Here is an 8,189-nt window from a genome sequence, read left to right as displayed (position 1 = left end):
GAGATAGGGAAGAGTGCTTATTACAAGGGTGGTTGGGGGTCATATCAGGAACTTACATTTATTTGTGACTCTGGGCTGTTACTAGAGCAAGTACTTGAGGGAGGAGCAGGCCACTTGGCCACACAAAATGGATGTTAAGGCAGCAATATCATGGAGTAGTTTAGCTAAATTCTCAACACAGAGTCCTAAATGTGTATCCAAGGGGATCAGTACTACTGGGGACAGTCAGGTGTACATCAACATTGTGAGTGAGAATATAGGATCTGAGATGTCAATATAGGCAGAGGCTAGGCTGTAGCATCTAAAAACAGATATTCAACTGACAGCAAGTGTGAAGCAAGTGTGACTTTGCTGGGGAAACCAGGATAAGATTCCAGAACCAACAGAGTAGAATAAAGAACATTATCCACCCGGAGTCTGAAGTTCATCAAAACCAGTCTTTAACAAACAAATTAAAATAAGAATCATCTGCACAACATGTAAAATGCAAATTCCTGGGTCTCTCAGTAGGGCAACAAGAAGCTCAAATGATTCTGCTGCAAATGGAATTTTTTTTTTTTTTTTGTGAGGAGGACTAGCCCTGAGCTAATGTCTGACGCCAATCCTCCTCTTTTTTCTTGAGGAAGATTGGCCCTGGGCTAACATCTGTGCCCTTCTTCCTCTACTTTATATGGGGCGCCACCACAGTATGGCTTGAGAAGCAGGGCGTCCATGGGCGCCAGGATCTGAACCTGCGACTCCCAGGCCGCCGCTGAAGCAGAGTGCGTGCACTTAACCGCTTTTGCCACCAGGCCGGCCCCTGCAAATGGAATATTGATCATAATTTGAGGAAGACTGATGAAACGATCAAAAAGTCCAATTTAATGATGAATCAGCGGGCTGCTAGGAGATATATCCTCTCTTTAGGTCTAGGACAGGTCTTAATGTATGAATGGCGATTGGAGTTATCTGCCCGGAGTAGAGCCATACCAGACAGGTCTTTGGCCAGTCCTGTGTGATCATCCTCTAAATTAGTGGTTCTTGACCTGGTGAGAGTAAGGGGAGGGCTGGCAGTTTTGCCCCTCAGAACATTTGGCCTTTGGAGACATTTTGATTGTCACGACTGGGGGCAATACTGCTGGCATTCAGTGGATAGAGGACAAGGATGCTGCTAAACGTGCAATGGGCAAGATAGTCCCCACAACAAAGAATTATCCCGTCCCAAGTGTCAATCTTGCTGCTATTGAGAAAACCTGCTTTAAATCCTGGACTAACATAAGATCTTGGAATAAAGAGAGGGGTAATTACTAGCAAGATTTAAGAGACATGGCTAGGGTAGTTCTAACTCATTTTCTTTGGGCGTTGCTACCATTAGCAATATTCAAACTACCACCAAAAGAAATACTAAATCTTATGAGAAGAGAGAGATTAAGGGGAAGGGTATACAATGACACAGGAAAGCCCCAGGAACTCCTTCTACATCTGTTCCATGAATACTGATCCATGATGATGGCTATTTGTATGGTCTTGAAGGTCCTTATAGAAAGTGACCAGTAAGGAGAGCCTATACTTGTATAGCACTTCCGTTTCCAAAGCACTTGTACATTCCTTAGCTTATTGGAAGTAACCAGAGTGACATTAGTTTATTGTGGCTGCTGTAACAAATTACCACAAACTTGGGGACTTAAAACAACAGAAATTTATTCTTAGTAGTGCTGGAGGCCAGAAGTCTGAAATCAAAGGTTCAGCAGGGCTGCAATCACTCCAAAGGCTCTAGAGGAGAATCTGTTCTTTGCTTTTTCCAGTTTCTGGTGGGTGTCAGCTTTCCTTGGCATGTGGTAACTATATCTCTCTCTGCTCTGTCTTCTCATCATCTTCTTTTCTGTGTATGTGTCTCAGCTCCCTCCCCCTGTCTCTCACAGGCATACGTGTGATTGCATTTAGGATCCACTCAGATAATCCAGCGTAGGGTCCTCCTCTCAAGATCCTTAACTTAATCACTTCTTCACCATGTAAGGTAATATTCATGGGACCCAGGGATTAGGATGTGAACATTTCCTTCTGGAGGCTACTGTTGAGCCCAATATACAGAGCAACAATGACCCCCATTTTACATTATTTTACTAGGTCATGTGGCTAATTAATTATGGAATTTGGCCTTGAGCCCAAATGCTAGTCCCATCTTTTAACACTACTGTAAATCATAACAAAAAAACAAGAGCAAGAAAAAAAAATAGCTAAGGCACAAAAAGGGAATAGAGGAGAAATGGGGAAGTAGAAAACAAAATTAAATTGCAGACGAGATTTTGGACAGCAAGCAAAAAGAAATACTGCTGTGAAAAAAGGCCAATAGATGAGCCCAGGCACAATTGCCAGTTAATAGATAATTACTCCCTTCTGGAGTTTTTCTTTGTCACCATACCTCCCTGTGGTTTAGTGTTGCAGGCCTGGCACTATCTACAGTGGAGATAATTCCATTTACTTAGGACAATTGGCATAGTGCCTTGCAAATAATAGCATTTCCTCACTGAAGGGCACTGTAGTCACCAGCCATGGTTACCAGTTAACATTTTTGTGCTTAAGTTTATAACGACTGTTGATGTGATATTTTTACAAACCTTGCAAATAATTACTTGCCAGATGACTAACACTCTTAGGCAAATGGTAAACGATGCAGCTTTCATTTTTTCTACTCCTTATCCAGTGTCATTCTATTGAGTCTACTATTTTTAGACCAGCTGTTCTCAACTTTGGCTGCACATTAGAATCACCTAGGGAACTTTAAAAACCATGATGTTCCTACCCACCCCAGACCAATTAAAGAGCAACCTTTAGGAGTGGGACCTGAGAGAAGGGGTACTCAAACTTTTAAACTTTTATTCTTTAATTTTCACATTCACGTTTCAAAATTGATATATAAAATTTTATACGTTTAAAGAGTTGGAAGTATTAAATTTCTAGCATATTGTAAATATTGACTTAAAAAGATAAAAGGCACATCACTTCATTAAATGTATATAATGGGCTGTAAATAGTGTAACATGTAACAAATTTCTTATCCCTGGGAAATTTCCCATCATTCCTTTCCATTCCACTCCCTCCATAGAATGTTATCCTGCTAATGTAATACATTTTCATGCTTAAGTGTCTTTTATTTATTATCCTATAATAATTCTCTGGAGCAAAAATATGTATACAAATTTGGATTGAACTTTTAAAATTTCCTGTGTCTGCAGGCTTTAAGTACATAAAACTTCTGGATTGTGGGATCATTACAATAACTATTAGAACACAATTAATAAAAGCAACATTAATATATTACAATTTTGAGGGAAAAACCCAAATTTCCATGAATAGCTAAAAGGATAAACTAAGTATGGCATATTTATATGATGGAATGTGCAGCAATAAAAAGGAATGAAATACTTATATATACATTAGCATGTATGAATTTGAAAAGCATCGTGCTGAGTGAAAGAAGCCAGGCATATAAGAGTATATACCGTATGATTCCATTTGTGTAAAAATCCTGTAAAATGCAAACTAATCTATAATGACAAAACGCAGATGGGTAGTTGACTGGGGCTGGCAGTGGAGGGAGGAATGGACTATAAAGGGTTACGAGGAAACTCTCAGGGATGGCGGAAATGTTCTGTAGCTTCAGCGTGGTGGTGAGTTCACAGGTGTAATCATTTATCAAAATTCATTGACTGGTACAGTTTAAATTATACATCAATAAAGTCGATAAAAATATGTTCCAAGTTTTTATAAATATTAAAAAGTAAAATTTTGTTAGAAATATGCAGAAGAATAAATCCCTACTCAAAACAGTAAATATCTGTCTCTCATTTTTTAACCAAAGCTAATAGGGCTGCTATAGATTCACCCCCATTGCCCTGTCTCGGCTAATTTCCTATTCTACCCCTAACTTACCTCATTCCACCCACCTCTCCCCCACCCGGCCATACGCTCACTTCTGGGTCATGCTTCTCTCCATTCCTTGCTTTAAGTCTTTTCTCCAATGTCATCTTGTCAATGAAGCCCACCCTGAACACCCTTTAAAATGGTAACCCTATAATTCTGTTTCCATACTCCCATCTCTTCCACGCACTCTACTTTTCCTTTATTCCATAGACCTTGACACCTTCTAAATATTATATAATTTACTCATTATGTTTGGTATTTACTGCCATTAGGATGTAAACTCCATGAGGGCAGAAATCTTTGTTTTGTTTTCTGTTGTACCTCAAATTGGACCTGGCTTATACTCAACACTCAATAAATGCTGAATAAAAGAATGAATGAAAGTAGACTTGAAACTGAAGACTTCAAGTTAGTGTGTATTTGGGTCAATAAGATCCCTCATTAAATATGTTAAACCCTTCTAGGGATTTCTATGAGGGTAACCTGTCTGAAACAAAAACAAAAACCTTTCAGTTCAAAGAGATTGATTCAGTGTTTTTGAGATGAAACCAGCTGGTTATAAATACTATGGAATTCAGGAGTACTCAGCCATTTGGTGAACTAACTCCAGTGATAACGCAGGGTCTTGAATATAAGGCAGGATTCTCTAAAGCTAAGCATTCACTCTTCTTCCTTACGATGAGAACAGCAGACTTAGGAGGAAAAGTAAATTTGAGGGAAAGTAAATTTAGGATGATTGTATGAATGTGTTGAGTTGCCCAACTTGAAGTACAGTACCATCATCCAGAGGAACAAAATTCTTATAGCTTCTAAATAGATGATTCTTCACACAAACTGGAAACGTAGACCAGATGTGAATCAGAATAGGAGACAACTCTGAAGCAGGAGGGGTGAGGGAAGGATGTTAACCTTCCTCTGGGACTTCTGTTACATTTCAACTCCTTCTTTGTATAACATGAGAGCTTTATGCTTTCATTCACATCACTAAAACCTAGTTTCTCAGAGCCATTATTATTTCTAAATCAGGAGAATGTCCACCTTTGACACAAAAGTGTCATAGCTTAGGTAGATTCCTGTACTACATATGTTAAGCACCTAAACCCAAGAAATGGAGATAGAAAGTCAGAACGGGGCTGGTTGTGGGGTCAGCATTTAAAGGGCCTACTGAACTCTGGAATAGATCAAGTAGACTCAGTCTCTAGGAGGTCCCACCCATGGGGTGAAGAGTGGGGTGAAGACAAGATGTACGGTATTCAGAGGTAATGCAGACAACAGGCAATACTCAGAGACAAATAGAAGCAGCAGTAATGCCTCAGGAAGCCAGGCAGAGGCTAGGACAGACAAACACCCAAGAGAGGGTTTCTAGGGCAAAGGCTTGGCAACATGTCGAGAGGGGCAGTGTGCAAGCAAGGACTCCAGTTCCAGCAGGAACTATCAAGACACTATGCAGTTGTGGGGACTGACCTGGAGCAGTATGACGTGTACGGAAAACTCCCTTTTCTGAGAGCACCGGGGAGGCCTCAGAGCATTCAGATTTTGAGACCACTTACTCTTGGAATTAGGTATTATACGGAGATTTCAGTTCAAGACGGAGTTCAGTTAGGGTCAGAAGTCTAACTTTGACAGCAATATTGAGAGTCAACATGGCATAGTGAGACTAGCACTTTCCTATAGTCTTGTTTGAAGATTAAATTAGTTATAAAGCATTTAGAACAATGCCTTACGTGGTAAGCACTACATATCCGGAAACACGTGTCTTAGAACAAAATTTTGTGAAAATGCAGTGCCCAAGTTCTCACCCATCTGGTATGTAACAAAGGTTACATTGTTCTTTCCCAAATAAAATATAAATTTAGGAAATTTACTAATTTAACTTTTTAAATTGCAAATGAAACTGTGGATATTGATGGGTTTGAAAAATATTACAGAGCCGATGAAAAGAATGATAAACAGTGGTATAAGAAAATGTATAAATGTTGCATGTGTATTTGCACTTCTGTTTTTCCTGAATCACATCTAAAAATAACAAAAGAAATAAATGAAAACTAAATGGCAAAAGAAAACTAATGATGAAATAAAGATAATTGACAAAACAATGAAGTTACAATACTCATGTATTGTGCACATGAACTCTACAGTGTATACAATATGTAGAATGGTATGAATGATCATTTAAGGGAATGTCTATCTCACGTGATTGTACTATGACTAAACTACTCAACATGGGGGATTTGACAATCTTGGGAGGATCCTTGTGGTTGAGTTATTATTGTTGTTGTTATCATAACAACAGCACTGCAAACTCTTTTCTAAGTATTTCTCCATCTATGATCTCATTTTTGTGGCTAGACCTCACCTCTAGCCCCTGGGAATTTCTTCTGTGAACCCAGCAGGATGACATCCCTTAAGTCAAATTCCAAAGCTTTGAAGCAGATCAGCTGATCAGGGCCCCCTAATGACTGATTACACACAGCCCTGACCCCACACAGCTTCAATCTTGTTGTTTTCTGCAGCCTTTCATCCCTGCATCCTGAAGATGAGTCCATCTCTTCCCCAGTGGGAAAGTAAACAGTGGAGTGAGAAGAGCATGATGCATGTCCCCCAGGCTATGCAGAGGGGGAACACTCTGATCTCTGCAGTGACTTGTTTGCAAATGCATTTCCCTTAATGCCAGAGGACAGAAGGGAGAAGTGGGAATGGGGACAACTTGGGCACCTGGAGACTGAAGGTTTGTCTGCGGGAAGCAACGTAAGAAGTGGTTTTTGCTGAGCATCTCCAGCTTGTCATATTGTAGTTCTGCTCTAACCTCAAACTTGGATGGTTTCATGCTGTTTGTTAGAGTTCCCAAATATTTAGAGGTTCTCAGAGGTGCTGGTCTTGGGGTGGAGACAGTTCTCAGAAAAGAGTGCTCCAACTCCAGCTATAATGGCGTTTTCTCGTTAATCTCCTCAGCTTCTCTAGCCTGGATCCAATTAGAAATTGGAGTAAGACTGGGATGCTACTAGAAATTATTTGGCCGGAGACCCATTGATATTTAAATCCTACCAAAGAATAGCCAAGAAAGGCATATAGTCAAGAAGGATTAGCAAAGGAAAACAAAGTAACACTTGATTGATAAATAGGGGGCTTGTGTCCCCCAACTCCAATATAGACAACTCACATAAAGTTATCTAAAGCTCCCTTTAGACAGGGCCTATTCTAAACCAACTTCACTCATCCAAAGATTCCCAAACCATAGCTCCGGTTTACCACAATATGGTCATGAGGAAAGAAAAAGGAGGAGAAGGAGATGACTGTGATTTACTTCCTGTGAGCATGGACCCTGGGCCTTACCACTTTAGCAGCTTGGAAAGAAGACAAGAGAGAACCACACTCCAATGGATGCAATTTCGGGGGAAAGCATGCTCCAAGCAGGGAGAAGGTAAGGGCATTGAGGCAGGAGCATGCTTGGCGTGTCCAAGGGACGACCCCTAATCCATGGATTTTATTATTTAATCCATGATTCTGGCAGGTGTTTTGGATCACAATTAATAGCTGTGGATTTAATTAACTGTAAACGTAGTGGCCTTCATTTGTTGGTTGCACTGAGCAATATTTTATTCAGAACTGTGTTTTGTTCTGCTGACAGACACTTATTCCTACCGGCATATGAAATTCTGAAAATCAGTGATATTACCCTTTTCCTAATCACCATCTGTGATGGTGGAATGGTTGGAGGGACCTTGTAAAGATAGATTACAAACCAAGAAAAGTCAATTAACAATACTGGCAATAAATTAAACTCTTTTATTGGAATTCTTCACTTTGATCCATAATTTGTATAAATGATTCATAATTTAATTGATCATCTGCTTTCCTGATCATTACATGAACCACGAGGAATACTTAAAACTTTCCCTCTCTGATTATGCAGGAAAAAATATCCTATATCTAGAGGTCTGAGTCAATAAGACCTTGGCAAAAGTTGACGTGGATGCCAATTGGCCGCATCGTTTGGAAGTAGTTTTGGTGTCCAGTTCATGAATTTTTCCCAGTTTCCGTGAAGTTCAGACATCCATAGCTATTCACCCCGGAAAACTTCAGCTAGATGCATTCTCTCATCAGGCTATGTTTCGATGTTTCTCAAAAGTAGTTTATTCCATAAACATCAGAGGGCAGCATTTGACAGGGATTCCAAAAAGACCAAAAAAGTTCTCCAGGTCAAACCTGCCTGAATGCTCCATTGGGCTAGGCTTTTCTCCCTTCTCTCCTGGTTCCACTTCTGTTTTCCAGTCAGGAAATGCCTT

The sequence above is a fragment of the Ceratotherium simum genome, chromosome 6 (genome assembly GCF_057802395.1).
Source record: "Ceratotherium simum simum isolate JZ-2026a chromosome 6, ASM5780239v1, whole genome shotgun sequence".
In the NCBI taxonomy this organism is placed as follows: Eukaryota; Metazoa; Chordata; class Mammalia; order Perissodactyla; family Rhinocerotidae; genus Ceratotherium; species Ceratotherium simum.
Note: the sequence above shows the minus strand (reverse complement) of the source record.